Source organism: Diceros bicornis, chromosome 2 (assembly GCF_020826845.1).
Source record: "Diceros bicornis minor isolate mBicDic1 chromosome 2, mDicBic1.mat.cur, whole genome shotgun sequence".
Taxonomy (NCBI): Eukaryota; Metazoa; Chordata; class Mammalia; order Perissodactyla; family Rhinocerotidae; genus Diceros; species Diceros bicornis.
This window is the reverse complement of record NC_080741.1, coordinates 8679556-8705668: the sequence shown is the minus strand read 5'-3', so window position 1 is coordinate 8705668 and position 26113 is coordinate 8679556.

Sequence of the window (26113 nt, the reverse complement as noted above, 5' to 3'; positions counted from 1 at the left end):
GTTATTCTTAGGTGCTAGGGAGGGAGTTAAGGTTGATGATCTGGAGGACTGGTGATTTTTCTTTCCTGACCTGACTGGTGGTTACCTGTTCACTTTATAATAGTTTCTTAAACTTTACAATTGTTTTACAGACTTTTCTGTGTGTGTTGTTTTACAACAAAAAGATTAAAATATACAAATGTCAAATACATACATTTTAAAACTTCAACCTCATTGGTCATCAAAACAATATTAAGTTGGTAAAATATCAATTTTGCATATTTAACTATACATCATACTGGAGATTGTGTGATGGTATCAGTATCACCAAATACTGTTAGTGACTATGCTGATCAAAAAAATTCTGGAAAATAATTTGACAAGCTGCATTAAGTACTTTTGTATATTAGTTCCAGTCTCACTCAAGGAATTAATACAAAATGAGAAAAAAATGTATATAAAATAGATTAATTATTGTATAATTTATAGAAGCAGCATTGGAAACCAGACAAATAGCCAATAATAGAGAATATTTGAATTAAATTGACAACTGGATTTTTAAATAAATTTTTGACTATTACATATGGAAAATTGGCTTATATCATACAATATAGAATATGCAGAAAACAATTTTCTCAGAAACATGAAATATGCCTGCTATGGTCTGAACGTTTGTGTCCCCCCAAAATTCATATGTTGGAATCCTAAAGCCCAATGTGATGGTCTTAGGAGGTGAGGCCTTTGGGAAGTGATTAGATCATGAGGATGGAGCCCTCATGAAAGGGATTAGAGTTCTTATAAAAGGATCCCCTAGACAGAGCTCCCTAGACCTGTCCAACTTTTGAGTCTATACAGAGAAGCCTGTGACCCAGAAGAAGGCCTTCACCCAATCATGCAGGCACCCGGATCCAGCACTTCCAGCTTCCAGACTAGGAGAAATAAGGGTCTGTCACTTATAAACTGCCCAATCTGTGGTAGTTTGTTATACCAGTCCGAACAGACTAAAACAATGCCAAAATGTTAACTTGGGCATATTCTGGGCAGTGTAAATATCGATTGTTTTTTCTTCATTATTCTTCGTTACTCTTCCATACTTTACGCACTAAATATATTTTATGCCCATAATCTGAAACAATGAAGACAACATACAAACTTAATTCGTCTGATAATTTTTCTTTTACATCTGCTTCTTCATTTACAATCTGAATACATTTTATCTCTTTTTCTTGGCTGGTTGCATTGGTTAAAACCTCCAGCACCAAGTTGAATAGAAGTGGCAAGAGGAGACATCCTTGGCTTCTCCCCTACCTAAGGGGAAAGCATTCATTCTTTCACCATTAAGTTAGATGTGGGTTTTTCAGCTCAGTTCTTTTATCAGGTTTAGAAATTTCCCTTCTAGTCCAAGTTTGTTGAGAGGTTTTATCATAAACGCACATTGGATTTTATCAAATGCTGTATTCTCTATATTTAGATGATCTTGTGATATTTGTCCTTTATTCTATTAATTTGGTTTGTTTAATTAGTTAAATTTCAAATGTTAAGCCAAACAAATTCCTGGGATAAATCCCACTTGTGTATAATGGTCATGGCACATAATCCTAGTTATATGTCGCTGGATTTAGTATGCTAATATTTTGTTGATGACTTTTATATCTATATTCATGAGGGATTTTGATCCGTTGTTTGCTTTTCTTGTGATATCTTTATCTGGCTTTGGTGTCAAGGTAATATCGGCCTTATCAAATGAATTGTAAAGTGTCCCTTCCTCCTCTATTTTCTAGAAAAGTTTATAGTATTTGAGAGTGGAAACTTCTCAAAACTGCCGTGCAGCAGCGGTGAGGTCGACTTGGAAGCAAAGAGTATAAGATGTTAAAGCTACAGAGTAACAGAAAGCTTAAAGACTTCTCAGAGCTTATGGTTAAGAAACCTCTAAATAAGATTGGGACAAATCCTCTTGCAACAGTAAAGCACTGGGGCAGGGGAGGGGAGCCAGCAAAACACACTAGCCCTGACTAGCAAACAGAAGAAAAAGTTCACCTGTCATGATCGTCAACAAATTCTAGCACAACCTCTCCACAGTTATTAGGCAATATGGAGACATCTGGGCCAGACGCCATTTTAACTAGGAATAAGGAAGAGGCTTCCCTTGGATACGGGACAGACAGCTCCAACAGGGCTTTAACTCGGAATTGCCTCAGCATATGCCTGGAGACATTTAAACCAAAGACACTGTTTAAGCCACAAAACCCATTGTTCCTTTTAATTATCAAATTTAATTTCTCCTCTCATTTCATTGCTACAAGTGGTAGGAAAAATAAAAGTGCTACAATATTGTTTTCACTTCTGAGGTGTGTAAAATTTAAAAACTTCTAGTTTTGCTTTCCTTATAAAAATATATTACTAAACCTGGACTCTTTTTCGATTGGCTTTTTTTTTTGGATTGACTGACCAAACTGACTGACTCAAATGCAGAAGACCAAAATCTGGAGCTCACGGAAATCCTGGCGAGAAGCTTGAGTGTGAGAATCGCATGAGAGCACAGCCGACCGGGAAGGTGTGGCATCCACCCAGGCAGAGGGGAGGGCAGGGGTGTTTTAGCTAAGAGGTTTAAATTACTCCGCACAGAATTAACGTATGTTTTCTGACATATATTCAGTCAAATTATATGCAAATTAGATGCATAGAGCATTTAGTACAAAACGCTCACTCATTCAACCAACCAATTGCCAAAAGTCCTAAACTATGTTATTACATTATAAATTTTCAAATATTGATAACTTAATCTAAAAATAATTTCTCACTTCAAGTTGACTTTTCTAGAAGCAGTTTTAAAGAATAGATATGACTGACTCTTGCCCAGTATAGACAACTGAAAAAATTTTTAATGAAAATCAATCTCTTTCACTAGAGAACGAAATAGGTATATAGATAGAGATCAGGAAAAGTGGTTTGAAGCAAAGATTTTGGAAATGTTCTTGCAATAAAAATCACATTACTATTATTTCATTTCCACCCCATTTCATCAGCTTCTTCTTTAGAAAATCAGGAACATCTGTACTTGGTAGAAAAAAATTTTTTTCTGTTTTTTATTGCTTTCCTCAAGCCAAAAGAATGAATTTGAGATATGTAGTGGATTAGTAGGATTAGAAGGTTACTTATATCCAATTTTAAACTAGATTTTCATATAATTTATTTTCCAGGATAGTTGGTAATGTGGCCTAGGTAGTGAGAACATTGAGAACAAAATAATTTCATCAAATTCTGGTCACTCTATTGTCAGCAGAGGCTCTACTCCACACTAAACAATTTTCCTCTGGAGGGAAAAAGCATTTTCTCCAGGCAGACATCATCAAATCCTGGAGCAGCCTCATTATTTCTTTTCATTGTTACCAGAAAAATTAGGAGAGAACTATAGCTCTTCCTTCCTGATGTTTCACACAGTATTTACCACATTTTACCCAGCTGGCAAATAAGAAATTTGACTCATATGTAGCTTTTTCCACATACCTACTTTGGAGCGCAACCTATCTTCGGAGTGGTCATATACCGTCAATGTACCACAGCTACCTGAGAATTTTTCATAAAAAATTTTCTGTGCTTAAATGACAGATAGATTTGTTCTCAATATTTGACAAGGCTTTTTTTCAAAATTTACTTTAAGGAATCCATGTCTGAAAGTTCAGTGCTCATACACACACATGCACACATACACACTATTTATATGTACATACACACTATACATATACACTATTTACGTATACCCTCACATGCTATCTACACATACATAGTTTTGTTTTGTTTTGTTTTTTTGTGAGGAAGATCAGCCCTGAGCTAACATCCATGCCAATCCTCCTCTTTTTGCTGAGGAAGACTGGCCCTGGGCTAACATCTGTGCCCATCTTCCTCCATTTTATATGGGACACGGCGACAGCATGGCCTGACAAGCGGTGCATCGGTGTGCACCCGGGATCTGAACCCGGGCTGCCAGCAGCGGAGCACGTGCACTTAACTGCTACGCCACAGGGCTAGCCCCTACATATACATAGTTTTATCCATTTTTTCATATTGTTACTACAAGTAACCTCCTACGGCACATGGAGTATTTGCTGATTTTATTTTTTTTATGATGAAGTAGGAAACAGCAGCGAGGGTGTGGGCTATTTTTCCTTATTCCCCAAAGGTAGTTATCTCATGTCCTAAGCCACAGATTTAATTATCTACATCTTTACCATGCTGACTTTGCAAACCGGAGCTATTTTTAGCCATCATTTAATCTTTCCTTGAATCCAGTCACAGCATTTCAATATCCTCTCGGAACTGAAAAATCCACAATTTCATCACATAATGTACATGAGAGAGAGAGGATCTTTATTCTAAAATTACTTTAAGTTTTATCTAGATTAATTTGTTCTCTCAAATAAAACTATTATTTCATGTAACACCTGAGCTTATACATTTTTCTCCAGTAGAGATAAAAACAGGCAAAGGGGCTTTAAGCTCTTTAATAAATACTAAAGAAGAACGTTTTTATCAGGATAAAAGAGTTGTAAATGCAAATTTTGAATTAGCATTAATTTTTCCATTTTTCCCCCTGATTACATCTTGCTAGTTTGAAAGGAATTCAAATCAAATCTGTGATGTTTATTTATTTATAGAAAATAATTTTTCTTAGTAAGTCTCACTTACTTTGGTGAAAGACAGTTCCATTTCAGAGTAAATGGTATGAATTTGTTTCCGAACACTTGAACAGAGTAGAGTGCCTACTATGTATGAGGAGGCTCTCATCTAGAAACTGATTCTTAAAAATAATAAAAACATAATTCTTGCTCTCAGACAAAGGTCAGTCTAGGACGAAAGCAGACAAGAAGTAAACATTGGATGCTATTTCAAAATTAATGAATGCAAAGTAATTTTCTCCTTCTGGTGTTAATATCATAATACCATATATGATTGAGGAAATTATCCCTTCAGCATTTTTTAATGAATATTATGTCTAAATTAAACTCTGCCACACATTTCATATGAACATAAAGAATCATAACAGGAACATGTATAGACTGCTAACCATGTTCGAGGTACTGTTTTAAGCTTTTTGTAGGTATTATTATATTTAATCCTATAGAAGAGTTACTTTAATTATCCAGTTTACTGTTGAAGCAACTGAGTCACGAAGACACTAACATAAATTTCTCATGGTTATAGAACCTTCAGAAATTTACTTTACATTTTTAATTAAAACTTGGTGAGCCTGACTCCAGAACTCACACTCTTAAGCCCATGAAATACCCTTTACTCTCTAGAATAATAAATCTTCAAGTTTATTAACTTGCAGTTTAACGCTGGCATTCCTATCTTATGTTTGTACATGCTTTAAGAAGTCAAGAAAGTTCTATTGAAAAAATTGTAATATTATTTTGAAAGTTTAAAATTTCAAAGTTATCAAGTGGTGCACAATTTTAGAATCATTTAGGTATAATTAGATAAGTTTTTTAATTTCAAAACTTTTGTTTGTCACAAGGTGGAAATAATTTTTTTAATATGTAGGGGTTTTCTTGCAATTGAAGAAACAGTAACTTAATTATTGTCTGGTGTTACTTTTCTTTTTTAATGAGAAATATAAAAATGTTTTATGACTTGTAAAAACTAAAATAGATTAATTTGGACTAAGTAATCTATAACATCTTTTGCAGCTCTAAAATCTAAGATAATGAATTTATTAACATCATTAGCAAAGATGTATTAGTATGATTTAAGGGGAAATAATCTCTGATAATTGGAAACCTGCAATGGTTATTTATATCATATTGTAATACAATATAAACATAAATAAGTAAAAGTTTTATTTGAATTAATATGACCCTAAAATTGTGATCACTAATTTCAAAAATATTAACCACAGTCAAAAAACAATTCCCACTTAAATTCACATATTTCTTAAAAACTGACTGTATTAGTTTGCTAGGGCTGCCATGATAAAGTATCACAGACAGGGTGGCTTAAACAATAGAAATTTATTTCCTCAGAGTTCTGGAGGTTAGAGTCTAAGATCAAGGTATTGGCAGGTTTGATTTCTTCTGAGGCGTCTCTCCTTGGCTTGTAGATGGCCACGTACTCTCTGTCCTCACATGGTCTTCTCTCTGTGTTTGCTCATCCCTGGTGTCTCTTGGTGTGTCCAAATTTCCTTTTCTTATAAGTACACAGGAAAGATGAATTAGGACACACTCTAACGGTCTCATTTTAACTTAATCACGTCTTTAACGGCCCTCTCTCTAAAGGCAGTCACATTCTGAGGTACTAGGTATTAGGGCTTCCACACTGAATTTAGGGCAGAGGGGACACAATTCAGCCCATAACACTGACTTTTATTAATATGAGAAAGAGAGAACTGGTACAACATATTGAGTTAGTTTGTATGACTAAAGATTGTGAAATTCTTAAAGGTACCAATAATGGATGATGAAATAATCATTTCTTTGCATCATACTGCTAGAGTCATTTAGTGAATGAATTTCCATGTTTCCAATATCCTCTTCCCACTTCATTAACAGTGTGACTTGTATTTGCTCAGATGGTTGTCAATTAGTTCTAAAGTGGAAACTTACACTCTTCAGTTCCACACAAAGATGGAATATTCCTTACCTTGCAAAGCCTTTATATGTAATTGATTCCTAAAATGTAGCCCATATATAAGAGTATATACACAACCATTTACTTTACACGTGTTTAGGTCTTAGAAATTTTAATACTTTTAAATCACTAAAAAAATTAGAACTCTAGAGAAAAATTATATTAAGGAAAGGTAGAGGTAAATTTTCACAGAGATGATACTATTTTATTTCAATTAGATTTTCTCTTGCTTTTGATTCACTGATAATATAACTTGTGAGAAAACTTCTCTGAAGGCAATTTACTGACTCTATTAAAATCTAATCTCCAGTAACATGCTTTCACTTTAGTCTAGCTACCTCAAACCTGTAAATTTAATAGAAAGAATTTCAAATGTATATTTTACACTTGTCTGTATTTTCTGATTTTTCTAAAATTAATTTATATTTGCAAACAAACATTTCAAATTCTGTTGCTATATTTATTCTAGACATCTCTCAACATAATTGCAAAAAAGTAGAAATTTAGAAAAAGCAGCTTACCTCAAATGTTCTGGACGTCAGAGTTCTTTCTAAGTTTACAAGCCCACTGTAGTTACAGGCAATAATTACAATTACTGTTAGAAAATAAGTTCCAAGAGATCAGAGATTTAAGAGAAGACAAGATGAATCCTGAGAAACTACTCTTCCTGACACACAGTAGGTGCTCAATAAATAGTTCTTGAATGGATCAATGAGTGAATGAATACATGCATATCACAGTACTCCAATGAAGTTTCCCTGCCATATCTGTCAGAAATTCCCTTTTAATGGTCATACATCAGGTATTTTTTTTAAAATCATTTTATTTATTTATTTTTTCCCCCCAAAGCCCCAGTAGATAGTTGTATGTCATAGTTGCACAGCCTTCTAGTTGCTGTATGTGGGACGAGGCCTCAGCATGGCCGGAGAAGTGGTGCCTCGGTGCGCGCCCAGGATCCGAACCTGGGCCGCCAGCAGCGGAGCACACGCACTTAATGGCTAAGCCACCGGGTCGGCCCTGTACATCAGGTATTTTTAATTGATATCTTGTCAAAGAAGGTAATCAACTCAAGGTAACTTGTTGGCACCAAAAATGACCAGTAGATGAGGAGACTCCCGATGCAAAAGCCAATGTGGTGTGCCACATTGAGACAGATCTCTTCCCTAGAGCAGCCTCCCACGTGGTCCTCAATTCCTTACACATACACTTCACTGTAGGGCCAACATTTGGTCACCTGCTCATGAGAATCATTAAGGATCAGCCAGCGTAGCCAGAGAAGCATCGCCAACAGAGGACTGAAATTATATAGCCAGGTAATTAACAAAAACTAGTGCCTAATTTCCCAAATACGTCTTCCCTGCCCAATACCAGAGAAAACATAACAGAAGACTGGCACATAGAAGAAAAGCAAAGAGAGTATACACTACTCAACTTCAAGCAGCTTACCCTGAAGCCTGGTTTGTGATGGGGGATGAGGAGGGATTGAGCATAAGCTGGATATGAGATGGAAGTTTCAGATAGGACAGGATTAGCAATAATGGAATGTGTAACCAAAATATTAGGAGATCTCCCTAAAGTGTTAAAGGACACACAGGGCAATATAACAGAGAGAACTTCGTGGCTGTAAATGGAGAAATAAGCTTGTTTTATGTTTCTACCCTACCGAGTTTAAACTATTAAATGGAATGGCTGCATCTGTAATGGAGATTCCCTTTCAGTTTTCCAGGACTGTTCTTTCTGTCTACTTTAAGGTGTGTCTGGTGATGATGAGGGAGTCACAAGGAAAGGCATGGGTAAAGTATCACTCAGCAAACCCATCTTTGAGATTAGACAGTCCCTGTTCTTCTTGGTTAAAAGCCTCACTCACGTTCTACCATGTCTCTGGCTGAAGGTTCCTCTCTCTCTGTCTCTGCAACAAGAACCTCTGCTTCGTACAGTTCAATTTGGCAAAAGAAAGGAATGAGGAGAGTAGGGAGTAAAGGTGAAGTTGAGGTGCCTGTGGGGGTGGAGCGGGTTGTCACTCACGGATGGGCTGACTACTATTCCACGACCAATCACCCACCAGCTCTTTGCATCATTTGTCTTTGAGTTTGAGGCATTACGGAATCATTTCCAGCATTTTCAAAAAGCCTTTCCCGTGGTGTTTTGGATTGAGGTTTTTCTTGCTGTCAGGGCAATCTCATCTTATAGAGATTCCTCAAAATGGGTGTTCTACTCCTGGCACTTCTTTTTCTCCTTTTTTTTTTTTTGGTACCATTAGGTTATACATTCTTAAATACACGTATGTAAAAAAAACACATTCCTAAATATATGTAAATTCAACAGTAAATTTTAAGTTGAATCGTGTCACTGACCTACCTGAAATTCTACCAATGCTGCACGGTACTTGGGAAAACATCCTGTTGTCTTACTTGGGCCCACAGAGCCACGCAGGCTGACCCCTGCCTTCATCTCATCTCACACCGCACACCCTCATCTTCCGGAGAACCCAGACTAATACAGTGTTAGAACTCAGAAAGTACTGAAGTGGTCTTGGTTGAGAAGAGAAAAAACTGGAGCCATGGAGCTGGCCCACTTCATCCCATGAGGAATTTTTTTTGACCCCTTATGGACATATTGTAAGAAAAAGAGGATAATGAGTATCTGAAAAAAATACATAAAATGAACACAAATGAGAAAACAATAATCAAAAAAGCAGAGGAAAATTGTAACTATAATAAATGAACTGAAAGACATGAAGAAAATACTAGAAGTTAGAATAGAAGAACATAAATTAGAATTACAAAAGCTCATAAATGAGTTGGGTAGACAACAGAAACATACAGAAAGAGATCTGACGGGTCTCAGAAAATAAGTAGAAATAACATTTGTAACAGTTCAGATATGAAGGTTAAACTAGAAGGGAAATGAGAGCAAATGGTCACCAGGAAAGTTGTGATATTAATCCTTAATATGTGGAGTGAGGATGAGGATTGTGGGCAAACATCTACCAAAGCAATTAAACATACATACAAACTACCTTGTCAAGGGAAACAGAATACTATGTCTAGTGAAGGAACCATCTTTGCTGAATGGCTGATAATTGGAGGTCCTGTAATTAAGCAATGACTTAATGACAAATAATTTGTTGGGTCACTTTGTGAGGACAGTGAAATGAATGTTTTGGGATTAATTGTCAATCCAGAGTCTGACCAGAGAAGAGACTTTACAGCCAAATAATTAGAGACCCAGCCATTATCCTTTTTGCCAGTGAATTGTTTTCTTCCTTTGAGCAGGACGCTAGCCTAGGCTCTGCTGGACTGGGTTTCAGCAATCTCCTTGTGATACCCATGCTCCTCCCAGTTTCTAACAGAAGCTCTCCAGTAAAGAGCTTTTACTTTGGCGAAGTATCTGCTAAGATATTAACTTCAAGCTTGAAAGAAATTCAGTAGGACCAGAATAAGGCAAATTCTCTCTGTCTTCAGTACTCTAAGGTCCAGGAATAGCAATAATCCCATAGCAACTTGGAAGTATTGACCGTTTACTATTTACCAGGTATTCTGCTAATCATCTTATATAAGGCAATTTATTATGAGGTGGGTGGTAATTATTTTTATCATTGTGTAGATAAAAGCATTGACAGTAAAGGTAAGCAATTTATAGTAAGTAATTGGTTCAAACTGGTTTAAACTCACATCCATCCAGTTCCAAAATCTAGGCTCTTACCTGTTAAGACACACTACTACCAGGAAATTCCAAAATTGTCTTTTCCACATTATTCTGTCTCACTTTGGGTCTTTTATATTAAGCCCTAAATTTCAACATTAAGGATGTAATAGTGGGGGGATTTCCTTGTTTTCAGGTACATGTAACATTATGAAATAGTACTATAAAAAGTGCTGAAATACTAGAACGTAATTTTGTTAAGTAAATAAATTTAGATCAGACAATGACTGCAAATAACTAAATACATAGAGTCACCACATTATATCACTACCTGAGTACATCTATGTAATATGACAAATTAAAATAATTGCAAGTGATAAAAGGCATTATTTGTAATTAAAATAAAATTATGAAGCTTCAATAATTTTTCATAATTTCAGTAGCCTTTTTGAAGTTCTATATACTGTTTCATTTACATTTACAATTATAAAGTCAAAGGAGACTTTAAAATGTGATTTAATAGAGTTTGTCTTGAATGCATATTATGTAATATATATTGGAATGTAGGATTTTATATAGAATCACAATTCATTGCTGAGAGAAAAATCAAGAGCCCTTGCTTTATTTATTTTGTCTTCTTGGAAACACATACTCTAGCAACGTGAATTATTCCATATAACTCTTAAAGTTTCATGTTTATATTACATGAACTGAGACAAGAACTGAGAAAGAGAAAGGTGGAATTAACGTGGCTTGCTGTAGCTATACTCACAGTGAGTAGCTACTTTGGAAAAGAGAAACTAAATGTTTATTCACTATAATAATACATATCAGTGATATCATTCTTTGAATACATATGAAATATTTGTAAAATATGAAAAGAAACAGAATCATGGACTTTTAAAAGCTAGAACTGACATTAGAGATTATCCAACCCAAGCCTCTGGCTTTATAGGTGAGAAAACTGAGATTCTTTCAGATGGAGTATTTGCCTAATGTCAAAAACTAATTAATGGCAGAAGTGGGACTAGAACCTTGAGTCAGAGGTCCAGTGAGGATTATGATGAAACCACACAAGCCAGGCTAAGGATTTTAAAAATTCTGATTATAAGTCTCACTTCAGAATAAAAAGTATTTTGGTGGAAGATAATCTCCCTTACATGGAGATCTGTTGGGAATAAATATCAATCTACCATAGATTCAGACTTAGTATTGATGGAATACAAAGTGATTTTAATAACTGTATATACCCAATAACGGTCAATAGAAGCCATAATTCCTATCTGAAAGATGCTTGGTTCTTTTGGTTCCATAGCCAGAAATAAAAGTCATATGTTCCTGAACAATTAATACTCCTAAACAATTCCTTCCCTTATAGAACCAATTTTAACCATCTCATTTTTTAGCACATTGAATGGTAGCATAACTGACCGAGGTTTTCCTCATAGACATATCACCAGGCAAGTCTGAAAAGATACTGCATTTATTCATTCTAAACTAGGATTTGCTAAATACAGTCTTACAGGCAGCTGACAAAGTCACACATAGCATAAGAAAGTGAACACCAAAGTGTGGAAATCAGAGAGGAAAATAAAAGTTAGTGGGGGGGAAGATGAAATCATAGGTAATATATTTCATAATTTCCTGTACTCCCTGGTAGATATAAAGAGCAAATTAAGATCAGAGCTTCCTAGCATCACATACAAAGAAGGAATTATGATCAGCTGCAGGACTCAATGATTCCATGGTATGAATACAAACAATTCGGTCTAGAAGAGACATTAAGAAAGAATTGAGTAAGCAAGTGGTATGGGTTGTCACAAACTGGAGTAAAAGATGAAATAGTAGAAGGAAAACTTTCTCCTAATTAGAAAACACAATTACATCTAGAGGGTGTCCCCAAATCACAGTGCAGTTTTGAGTCTCAATAACTTCAGGAGTATAACAGCACATGCATAAAAAACTATCACTGGAAAGTTTAATTACTTAAATGTTCTCTGACTTATTTCCTTTTGAATGTTTTGAATTTCATATATAACTTTAATAACTTTAAGCAGGAAATAACAGTCATATATGAGAAAACTCTTTATATAATGACCAAATTTTGTGGCATCACCAAAGATGGGAAAACTGAATCAGAGATTAAAATAAGCCTAGAAAGTAGCTGAGTCAAATATAGTCCCTTCAGGTCACTTCTATGCTATTGCCTACTTAAGTCCTCAATAAGGAAAACTAATTCATTTTAAGTAACAGGTGTAAAACTTATAGGATTAGAATAAAATATTACCTGACTCATTCAAATATTCATATTTCCTCAGACTTTTACGTCTTGAATTATTTTTAAATGAGTATGCTAGTGTTAAAAATTCAACAGTTGAGACTCTAGATTTAATATTTTATTATTTAATGCAATTATATTTTGTAAAAAAATCATTAAACCATTGCTACACTGAATTTTAGTTTATCACTGAAAGATGAATCAGATGTATATGAATCTATAATCAAGCACTACCTTCTCTTTGGAAACAGAATTAACAGATGTTGAAGAACTTCATTAAATTAAATGTCCACATGACCATACAAAAAAAAGACCATTGAATGCCTTAGTCTATGCAAATTTTAAAAAAGCAATAAAACAGTTCTGATATACTTTTATATTTTTGTCACTAAATAATTCAGTTAAGTTTGTAATGTAAAGTGCATGGAATTTAGGGCCATCTGAACCAAGTTTGAATGTAAGTTTCTGTTACTTTCTGACTGAATGATCTTTATCAAACTATTTAAACACTCTGACATTTACGTAATTAATCTTTTTCTTCCCCTTAATGTCAAGGATGAGGATAAAAATCAAATTTTTAAAAAGTTATATATAATCAAAGATGCATCCTATGCATTACTAAATTTTAGAAGATGATGGAGAATCATCAACACTGCTTTGAACTACAGCATTTTAAACTACTTTACTTGTAGGTCGTGATCAACAATTATTTACTCATAGACAATTTGTCTTTCATTTCATCATTTCAGAGTGATAAATATGTGATTTCAGAAAAAAAATTATTTGAATATATACGAGTCAACACTAAGAACTCAACAAAGGGAAATTCACTGTATCAAATGATTTTTACTTTGCCCAGTAAAACTATGCTATTCACAACAGTCAACTGGTTAAAAGTCCTGAGAAGAATCATCATTTAACAAAATTATACACAATGGAATTTGACACACAATGCACTCATATGAATATGGAGACATCGAGGTTCTAACTGACTAAGAAATAATAAAAGTAAACTATTTCATTATAATTTGGCATCTTTCATTAGAGAAATAAGTATGTATTAGGACCCATGCAATCTTCTGGAAAAACTGTTCCACTGGACAGAATTCACCTTGAACTTTAGGGCTCTCAGATGATGCCAATTACAAAGAAGGAAATAAAAAGATGAACAAAAATCACGATGTATGCCTAGAAAAGAAGTCCAAAAGAGAACATGTTAAAATATTTGTGCATTTTTTTTAACAGTTGAGGGACTATGAATACTTTTTATTCTTTTTGTCCTTATTTTCCTAAACTCTCTTTAATGAGCATCAGTTTTTAAAACTAGTTGATAAAACTAGTTGATAAAAATAAAGTGGATATATCAAAAGAATGTATTTATAGTATATTACACAATTATAAAGCATTTATAATTTGAAATAGTACTTAATTACAGGCATAAATATTTACCAGATCTGCCTTTCTATTTTTTGTTTATTACCTCATAATTGATTGGACACATATCCAGTTACTTTTGTTTCAATTTAAAATAAAATACACTTCCTTGTATTTCCAATCACAAAAATATCTCAATTCTTTTCCTGCTGGTACTATTCACATTCCTAGCCAGTTCACTTGTGCATAAAGTCTTGATCCACATACTTTAATTTTTTTTTAAAAAAAGATGTTTCTCATTCAATTTAATGCATTTTTCATAAAAAATATCTGTCAACAGGGCTATCAAAGTGAATGATTAGCCACATACATCATGTATACTAAAATGAATTAGGTCGATAGTTATGAAGGGACCATGGTTTACACTTGGTAATATAAGCTAAATGGCTGAATGGTTTCATTTTACTGTGGTTCGCTAAACAAGGATTTATCATTTTTTCCTTGCTTCTCCTTGTCATTGGCAGTTAAAGAACTAAGAGATTTAAGTTCATAGCCACTACTTTCATTATTTATAAAAAAAGAAAGCAACTTCAAGGAAATGAAGTTATTAAATAAATTTAAAATATTTGCTTCATTCTAGTTTCTTATATGGACTACTTAGTGGTAGAAGAGACCTAGAAACTAGAAAGCATAAAACCTAGTCAGCCTGCTTACCTATGCACCTTCCACTGAGAGATTATTAGTTTCTTATTATGTAATATAATAGCATAATATACTATGAAGTATTACATTGGCAAATCCATTCATTCCCACTTTTAAATTGTCAAATTACACTATGAGATCATATGGCTCACTACACAGAAATATGTACCTTCTATCCTGCCCCTAATCTCCTGAATTAACAACTTTAATTTTAAAAGTATATAAAATTAATAATGCAACGCACTGAATAAAAACCATGAGCAGTTCATAAACTATAGAACTCAGAAACAATAGGACTGATAGGAGAAAAGATAATAATAAACCACAGCTGGAAAACTGCAAAGGAGAGATTTGTTCTGGAGGTGGAAGCAGATGTTCTCTCAGCTGAGAACGAATGGAGAGCAAAAGACAGAGGGGACTCTGGGACAGTCTCATGGACCTCGCATTCGGTAACCTGGGTTGGGGGCCCACACCAGGCCTTTGTTAGGAGCAAGCAACAATGGCACTGACCTCTAGGCTAAAGCAGTGGGTGTGGGCGCTGAGACCTGAAAAGACAGGCTCTGCCCCCAAACAGCTAGCAAACTCTGGGAGACTAGAAGTAAGATAGTTACCAGAAAGTTGATATACCAGGAACTTGCACTAGCTCTGCAGCTCTCTTCTCATACTGTCAGTGGTGGCAAACTCCAAGCCCCTGTCATCAAAACCAGCACCCCCTGACAGTCAAAACAGAACTCATCAAAGACAAATTATCAACCATGCAGTAGAATAACTATAACCTGGGGTGTGCTAGTAAATGTTTAATAACTGACTCTTAAGAAAAGAAAAGAAGAGGGGCCGGCCCCGTGTCTTGGCGCTTAAGTGTGCGTGCTCCGCTACTGGCAGCCCGGGTTGGGATCCCGGGCGCGCACCAACTCACCGCTTCTCCGGCCATGCTGAGGCGGCGTCCCACATACAGCAACTAGAAGGATGTGCAACTATGACATACAACTATCTACTGGGGCTTTGGGGAAAAAGAGGAGGAGGATTGCCAATAGATGTTAGCTCAGAGCCCATCTTCCTCAGCAAAAAGAGGAGGATTGGCATGGATGTTAGCTCAGGGCTGATCTTCCTCACAAAAAAAAAAAAGAAAAGAAAAGAAGAAAAGCCCTGATTAGTGGTATTGCTGATTTCTGTTGTGTAAATATGTCTACCATGAGCTACTATAAGCTAACAATGCGAAGGCTCTGCGTGGAATGCTGGGGAGAGATGCACACAGTCGGCTCCCTGGTCAGTCGGAGTTGGCTCCAGCACGCTGACGGCTGGTATATGGCAGGTCACTAATTTTCATTCACTTTAAAAATGTTTCTTGAGCTTCTCCTATACCAGATATTGTTTAAGGTGTTAAAGATATGTGGTGAACATTGCAGAAATGGTCCATATTTTTATAAGGCTTACATTTCAGTTGGAGCAGGCAGAAAACAAAAGTTTAAAAATGGCTGAGATAATACCAGATTATTGATAAGTGCCGTGAATCAACAACTAGAGTGACTGGGGGTATAGTGGGATTAATTTAGAGCAATCAGGCATACCTCACATTCAAGCAGATGCCTGAACAATTAGAAGAAACAGTCAGGGAGAGTTCTGGGCTGAGTGTTTCAGGCAGAGGGAACAGCAATGGCAGGGACTAGTCTGGTGTGCCAAGTACAGAAAGGAGACATGGTGGGTGAGGCAGAGAGTGAGGAAGGAGGATGGGGGGAGATGAGACCAGAAAAATGGCAGAACTCAGATTTCATAAAGCCTTACAGAGAATAGCGAGGAGGCTGAATTTTATTCTAGGTACAAAGGGAAAACTTGAGTCTCTTAGGCAGGAGACTGACCTGAAATTATTTATATTTTGAGAGTATGATAAGAGTAAAGCAGGAAGACAGTTGTGAGTCTACGGCACTACAGTTTGGTAGGAAATATTTGTCACACTTATATTAGACTAAAGACTCTGTCAAGAAGTCAAGAAATCTCACAACTCAATACACACATCCATTTAAAAATGGGCAAAAGATTTGAACAAACAGCCAAAGGAGATCTATGATGAATAAGCACGTGAAAAGATGCCCAACATCATTAGTCTATGTACTACACGCCTATTATGATGGCTGAAATTAAGACTTACTTTATCAAACGTTGGTAAGGATATGGAGTAAATGAAACTCTTATACACTGCCATTCCACTCCTAGGCACTTAGCAAAGAGAATAGAAAACATATATCCACATAAACATTTGTACGCAAATGTTCATGGCAGCTTTAACTGTAATAGCCAAAACACAAGGAACAATCAAATATCCATCAACAAGTGAATGGATAAACAAATTGTAGTATACCCACATAATGAAATATTGGTAGGCAACAAATGACAAATCTCAAAATGATTATATCAAGTGAAAGAAGCCAGAAAAAAAAAAAGTAGATAAGGCATGATTTTATATACAGAAGACTCAAACTAACTTTTAGTGTCATAAAGCAGATCTCCGTTTGCCTGGGGATGGAGAGAAGGGAGAGATAGTTATAAAGGTGCATGAGAAAACTTTGGGAGGTGATGGATATTTTTATCATCTTGATTGAGGTTTGATTGATGGTTTCATGGTTGTATACTTATGTCCAAACCAATCAAATTATACACCTTAAACATGTGCAGTTCATTGTACTTCAAATGTGCCTCAATATAAATGGAAGGGAAAAATAGCATCGATTGCAGATCCAAGCAAGAAATTATGATGACTTGGTTTGAAATGGTAACAGTCTCAAATGAAGGGAAGCATCAGATTTAGAATATATTTTGCAGTTGAAGATGACAGGAGTCTTAGGTGGCTCAAGGAGGAGAGTTGGTGCGGAGAGGAACGCATGCTGATTTCAAGGCTTAGGTACTTGGAAAGTGGCTGTTTACTTTGTAATCTTTCACTTCCTTCGCTAGCCTTTGTACGTATGGTGAGGAAGGTGTTTTGGTCGTTAGTTACAAAATACTTCTGCTTCATCGTCACTGCATGTCTCTGCTCATTTGAGTTCCAGCCTCTAAAAAATGTTGAAAACAATCATTTGTTCAATCTTGATTCTTTTTCTGACTTTCATCACAATTTATCACCCTTGCACCATAGACGGAGAAGCAGGATGCTGAAATTTCTGAGACATGAGTTGCACGTTTGGCTATAAATGGATGTGCCAACATATTACTCACAAGGAATATTAGTTAGGGTCAAGGAAGAGAGGAAAAATTCACTGTATATCCAACATATATAAATTAATGCAGAAATACAGCAAAAGTGGTAATACTCTTATTAAGACCCCACATTTATCTAGTATATTGTATAATACCTTTTAAATAAGTGAACCATTTAATGTTTATAATATTTGTTTGCATTAAAAACATTTTACAAATAAGGTGGTTGAATTTTGGAGAATTTAAATAACATCCAATGGCAGCCATACAGCTAGCATTTGATGATGTTAGATTGAACTCAAGGACTCTAATTCTTTCTATATCAAACTGTCACTATCTTACACATTTATTATAATCTTAGAATATGGTTTTAACTAATTACCTTATAACACTAATTTCAGGTTACTTTCTTTATCTCTAGCTCCAACATTAACTTTAATTTTCTTACCATTAAAAATTTATCAGAAATTGAACTGTCAGAATTGAGCTAGATTACTTTTTTTATCCCAATGAACAGAAAACAACAGAGGTAGTATCCTCCCCCCACCTTACTGGGCGAACAGTGACTAAAGAACAATGTAGCACGTTTTTCCCTGGAGCCAAACTTTGTGCATCCAGGAACAAAGGGGTGAAAACTGGAACGTTACTTGCTTGGCTCATTCAAAAACTATATGTTTCATCCTTATGCTTTCGAATTCTGCTGGATTAGAAGTCTTAGTACCAGTAAAAGTAAGGTAAGATAGGTTATGCTATGGTAAAAAAAAAAAAAAAAATTAAATCTCTTTGACATGACAAAAATTATTTATTTCATACACACTTACAGTCTGATACAGATCAGGCAGTATTTCCCACCTGGTAACTACAATAACTAGAACATGTCGCCTTCAACTCCATTGCAGAAGGGGAGAGAGGGCTGTAGGTTCAAATGGGATCCTTTTAAGGACCATATCTGGAAACAGCTAATGTTACTTCTGACCACATTACATTAACCAAACCTCAGTCACATGGCCCCAACCAAACTACAAAAAAAGGACGAAAAAAGTTTTCCTCTGGGCCTTGAAAGAGAAAGCAATATGGTAACACATAGCAGGGTTTCTGCCATGGAACCCAAGAAAAGAATATCTCTATGTAGTGAAAAAACATTGATTCCACCGAATTCGAAGCCAAAATTGCTAAAACTTGCCATTTATGGACTCCCTGTAGCACAGGAGAACGGACCAAAAAAATGAGTTATCATGCTGACTGGACAGATTGATCCTGATCATCACATGGAATAATGTTATTGCTTTCCAATGGTTGCTGAGAGATGTATGTTAGGAATTTAGGGTATTCTTTGGGATCTGCGAGTGCTTCCATGTAAACATTAAGAGAAGACCCCAGCAAATTTCGACAGGCAAGATCACTGAGGCATCAATTTCATATGGAATTAACATTTGGGCTATGGTGCCAGGTAAAAGTGCTGGACAAGCTTAAGTTCTGGAAGAAGGCAAAGGGAACATGGGATAGGCAGTGGAGAAAGAAGGCCCTATAGAGATCATAATCTCTGGGCCATTTGCAGAATTGAGGACTCTAACTAAACATATATTTGTTCTAACATCAAACCTACCGTCTTCTATATATATTCTATAATTTAACTACTCTTCTTTTCTTATCCTTCTAACATTTTCTGTACTATTTTATATAAGGTAAAATTTTAGAGATCTACTTCACATATTATGACAGGTTATAGAGTATCAAGATGCAATTTGAGAAGGTAGTATAAGGATGGACATCACCTAGATATCTTGAACTTGGTGCTGTAAGCATTGACTACGGGACCTTAGGGTTTTCAACCTTTTCAGGAAGTGAGGATATGGTTTTTTTCCAAAGAAGAATTGCATCAACTTGCGTGGTGTCACTTTTCTGTTTGAAAATTTAAGAATAGGAAAAGGGTATATGTTGACATTGAGGAGACAGTACTGTATATTTATTGAATTTTGTGGTCATCCGGAATTTTTGAACACTTCTCCACCCCATATTAAGATATTTATATTAAGTCCTACATGCCCAAGAAAGATGCTAGAAACTCATTTTCTCAGCTTTCTTGAACACAATTCACAGGCACGTAACCAAGGCTCTACCAACGAAATGCAACTGCTAAAGACCTTGATTTGGAAAAGTTGCATGAGGAGGTAGAGGTCCTGCAGGAGCTGTTATCTGATTGAGAGGTAAAGGATGTGACATCCGATGCACAGCATCACTGGTGTGAGTTGTGTTGTCTGTGCCCCGGGGAAGCAGCAGTGTGCGCTTTCCTGCAGTAACCATTGCAGTGTGATAGGGGCATTTGTCCTTGCTGGAAAGTCTCCAGATCAGATTCTCTGGCCCTCCTGAGTGTCGATTGACTGTGTAATGAATGTTTTCCTTCTTTAACTAACCAAAGTGATTTCATTGCTGAAATTTAAGAATCCTGGCTGGTACAATGTACAATGGCTGGTACAGAGAAGCAAACTAACTCACCCCTGGGGGTCACTGCACAGTGGGTGGAAGGGTCCGAATGAGATCATGTCTCTAACTCCAAAATGTGTTCTGTTCCTTTGACTGTCACCCTGACTTTGTACTATTTCAGGATTACAGTTTTACATTTTAATTTGGGCAGGTCTGATTTCATGTCCTCCTGCCTCTCTTCACTCACTTCTAACTTAAATCTAATTTCCTAAGCACTAAAAGCTGCTTGGCTTTTACATTACTTGGGAATTTCAGGGCTGATATTTATTTTAATTTTGCTTCCTGATCTTCAGAAATAAAAAAAAAGAAAAAAATAATGTAATAAAGTAGCTGGGGAAAAACCACAATATGGAGATAGATGAGCAAATTACCGATTAACTAATTACCAACAGTTATAATTTGTCTTCATTGAAATACTGAGACAAGTGTGATTGGCAAATTGAATGTGATGGGGAATCCATCCCATTTAGTGACTTAATAGAGCAGGCAGGTCCAGACTTACAAATGGGATTTACTATGCGTTTAAACAATTGTATTTTCTCTTAATGCCTTCCAGAAAACATGCTGAGAAGAGCTAAGAGTTCTCTTCTTCCAAATATGGAAATAGGCATTGTTTTTCTAGAATATGGGGGTTAAACCTTGTGGAGTAAATCTCTACTCATTTGCTAATGAAATTTGGAGTCTCCTAAAAAATTACCAAATCATCAGGTAAGAATGATTCAAAATAAAGACTGTGTTTTCCCAAAACCTATTATTCATCAGATCTAAAAAAAACTGGTTGTGAATACATTTTCCCAGTCAATATCAAAGATACTTTTAATTCTATTGAAAGTGTGTGTGTGTTTCAGAAGAGAGGTGTATATGAGAAAGACAAAATGGCGGGCCTAAACTGTTCATGTAGGAGTCTGACCAAATCTACAACAACCTTATAATAAAGTGGTGGGAATTATTCTGGTGTTCTGATTCAGATCTAGGTTAGCCCCAGCCTAAAGAAAGTTATTACCCCAGAGTATCTTTTATTTATTTATTTTTTGTATGCAGTAGAGACACACTGATACTCTCAAGCAGGTAGTTGTGCAAAATAATAAATCACAAATATTCTCCAATTAAAACATATCAACAACGAACTTGATCTTACCAAAGCAAAATTAGCAAGTATTGGGCTACTTTCAGTATTATATTTTACTCACAATAATGTGGAAACTGCATTTATATGCCAAGATTTGTGCTTGTACTCAGAAATGAAGAAGTTTAAATAACTCAATTAGTTATAATAATTACAAATATATCACCATTCATTTGCTTAAACTACTAGAGGAGAACACACTTCACAGAGTAAGTAATGACAGCCATAAAAACACAATGAAGATGTGGCATTCTAGTCCCTCACCCTGTCCTTCGCTTCCCCCTGGAATGTTTTATGATAATTTTTCCAGTGTGTAAACTGACAACATTCAGATATTAAGGGCCCAGAATTCACATTTGTAATTTAAAATGTTTACAACTTTTTTTTGGAGTGTATCTAATACGGACTGGATCCCAAGATGGTTCTCTGCATCCTCCATGCTGCTTAGTGCTTGACAGTCACTCTCTTTCCTAGAACAGATACTCACTCACTATGTACTTCTAGAATTAATCGATTATGAATTTCAATAAATATGAATAGTTGAAAACATATCGACCTTCAAATAAAACTTAGTTCAGAAAATTCTTATTTTATGGTGAAGATAGAGGTAGATATAGAATTCTCTGAAGTCATACTCAATATTTAATAAGTATCTCAAGATTTTTATTGTATTTTTAATTTAAATTGATTAAATATACGTTAGAGAAAAACAATCTTTGTTCAGTTAATTCAGATTTCGCAGTTCCCAAATACAGTTGTTTAAAAAGCAGATGACTTTGATATGTTTAAACAAAATCAACAAAATTCAGGTAAGCAAATAAGGCACACAGTCATAGTTATTTTTAAGCTTTAAGTTATTCCAGATAATGTCATAAAAGAGAATGCACTTTCTATTGTGCTGGCTGAAGTAATTACTTATTTTAATTAAATGTGACATTATATTTCTCATTTAATTTTATGCTTTAAATGACTGATATTTTATAATTCTTAAGAAAATACATTATATATTCATATATAAAAATCTATACTTGCAGAAAATTCATCATTTAAAAAATATGCTTTTTTGGAACTTCTGGGGTCAACAAAATTGTAGATTGTCTTTAAAATATTCACAAATATTGACCTTAAACACAGAAACAAAATAATTTTTATAGATATTTTTATGTACAGTCTTGATATTAACAACATTAACCCATTCATACTATTACTTAGCCTATTCTAATCACGGTTGAATAAAAAATGCCACACAATTACCCAAAGTGGTTGCACTTGTCAGTCTTTTTCATTTTAGTCATTCTAATGGGTGTAAAATCTTTGAATTAAGAAACTAAAGATATTAGCTATATCTAGAGAAGTTATTCCCTGGTTCTAATGCTTATGGTACTAGAAGTTCAAAGAGAACACGTGACTCAACTAGGCAAATTTAACAAAAAGGAAAAGAAAATGAATTTCCAAGCTGGAATAGCCTGATTGGAAAATAATCTTAGTAAAATCTACTATCTTTATTTCTGAAGAGAAAGGAAAAAAACTCAACTCACAAATGAGCTATAGACTTTCTAAAAGACTAGAAAAATCAGTTATCGCACGAGATTTAGAGGTATGACTACAGAAAAATGGTATTAGAGAATTCATAATGCCAGCACTGGCAAAGCGTGATTTTCTCACTAGACAACAGATCCTTACTGACGATTGGACTTTCATATCCACTGCAACAAAGGAAAATAAAGGCCAGAGAAACAGGAAAGAAAATGTGAATTTGTGGATTCTTTTAAGGCTCACAATGGTGACTACAATTTCAGTGAAAGAGCCTTGGTCCTGAAATATTATTAACTCACATAATGATCAAATACAGAGATAACACAGATGTGTATTGCTGTTTGAAGATTATTTGATTTTATCTTTCCTAAAAGTTTTATATTACTGTATTGCTTATTTTAATTGTAATCAACTTTATAAACAGATAATTTTATATTATTGCATTTTACTGAATTTTCAAATATTAAATGTATCATATGGATTTCCTGTACTATATTCAATAAGAGTTGTGACAGCAGACATTCTTGATTTGTTATTGATCTTAGGGGGAATTCATTCAGTCATTCACTATTAAATATGATGATAGATGTAGGTTTTTCGTAGATGTTTCTTATTAACTTTAGGTAATTTCTCTCTTTTCCTAACTTGCTGATAGTTTTCTTTTTTTATCATGAATGGATGTTGAATTTTATTGAGTGTTTTTTCTGCATCAAATTATATGATCATATGATTTTTCCTCCTTTCCTGTTTTATGGTGGATTGTGTTGATTGATTTTTGAATGTTGAAGCAGCCTTGCATGCCTTGGTCATGATTTGTAATTGTTTTTATAGTTGTTGGATTTGATGTGCTAATATTTTGTTGAGGACTTTTGCATCAAAGTCCATGAGAGAAATTGGTCTGAGTTACTTTTGTATTGTCTTTTTTTCTTTTTTGGTATCAGGATAACACTGGATTCATAAAATTAATTGGAACATACAAAAAAATTAGTTGTATTTCTATACACTAGTGATGAAGAATCTGAAAATGAAATTAAGACAGCAATTCCATTAACAATAGCATCAAAAATAATGAAATACCTAGAAATAAATTTAACCAAGGAAGTAAAGACTTGTACATTGAAAATGATGAAACTGTTGAAAAAAATTAAAGATATAAATAAATAGAAAAACATCACATGTTCCTGGATTGGAAGACTTAATATAGTTAAGATGGCAATACTCCCCAAACTGATCTACTGATTCAATGTAATCCCTGTCAAAATTCCAACTGGTTTTTTTTTTGGCATATATGGAAACCTGATGTTAAAATTCATATGGAATTGGATTTGATTGCTAAAACAATCTGGGAAAAGAAGAACAAAGTTGAAGGACTAACATTTTCTGATTTCAAAACTTACTAGAAAGCTACAGTAGTCAATACATGTGGCACTGGCATAGAATAGACATATAGGTCAATGGAATAGAATTGAAAGTTTAGAAATAAACTATAATATCTATGGCCAATTGATTTTGACAAGGGTGCCAACGTCACACAATGGGGAAAGAATACTCTTCTTAACAAATGATGCTGAGACAACTTTTGAAACGTGCAAAAGAATGAAGTTAGGCCCTTACCACATACCATATAAAAAAATTAACTCAACATGTACCAATGACCTAAATGTAAGAGCTAAAACTATAAAATTCTTACTATAAAACATAGGAGTAAATCTTGATGACATTGTATTTGGCAACTGATTTTCTTTTTCAATCAAATTCATGTTTCTCTATACGTAATGCATCATTTCCCTCTGGCCGCTTTCAAGGTTGTTTTTTAAGTTTAATTTCCAGAAGTTTAATTAAGATGTGTGTATTTCCTTGAGCTTATCCTCTCTTGGTATTCATTCAGCTTCTTGAATCTGTAGGTTTGTGTCTTTGACCAAATTTGGGAAGTTTTCAGCCATTATTCCTTCAAATACTATTTCTGTTCCATTCTCCTTCTCTTTTCCTTCTGGGGCTCTGATGATACAAATGTTGAATCTTTTGTTATTGTCCCACAAGTCCTTGAAACTTGGGGGGGTGGGAGTTCACTCTATTTTTTGTCTATTGTTTAGATTAGGTAAATTCTATTGATCTGTTCTCAAATTCACCAAATCTATCCTCTGTCATTTCCACTCTACTATTGAGTCCATCTAGAGATTTTTTTAAAATTTCTATTATCTTTTTAGTTATATCGGTTCCATTTGATTCTTTTTTATTAATTCTATTCATTGTTGAGAATGTATATATTTTCATTTGTTTTAAGTGAATTTGTCACTGATTTTGAAAGATTTTTAAGAAGGCTTCTTTAAAGTCCTTGTCAGATCATTCTAATATCTCAGTATTGGTATCATTTGGTTGTCTTTTCCCATTCAAGTGGTATTTTCTGCTTCTTGCTAAGAAAATGATTTTTGTTTGTATGATGAACGTGTTGTCTATGATGTTAGGAGAGCCTGGATCCCACTTAAACGTTTTGTTTTATCAGACAGTCACTTTGTTTATGTTAAGCCCACTGTTCCTACCCTATCTCTTTGGTCTGTGGTTCCATGAGTTTAATTTTCAGAGGCTTTGTGGTCATTATTTTTGGTCTACTTGGTTTATCTGATGCCACTGGGGCTCGCTTGCATGCCTGCTTGTGGTACCTGAGGGGGTGGGAGGGTTTCCCCAGGCCAGATCAGTATCTCTTAGTGGGAGAGGGAGTCTCGGGCACACAGAGACAAAAAGCCTTCCAAAGTTGGATTGTTGTGATGGGTTTTCCCATGCTAGTGTCATCCAACACCTTGGTATTATCATTGTCACTTGAAAAGCAATTTTTAATTTTGATGATGTTCATTTTACCATTTTGTGTAGTATATGTGTATGTATATGTTTTTACTATAATGCTTAGTGTTTTATGTGTTCTAAAAAATATTTCCTACTCAATGTTTGTGAGAATGTTGTCTTCTTTTTTTAATAGAAATTTTTTAGTTTAATTTTTATGTTTTAAGTTTGTGATCCAAAAATTAATTTTCATGTACAGTATGAGGTAAAAGTTGAGAATAATTTTCTTAACAAATATTTTTCTAGTTGTGTCAGTTCCATTAGTTGAAAAGACCATCCTTTTCCCACTGAGTTACCTTAACAACCTTATTAAAAAATCAATTGACCTTGGGCTA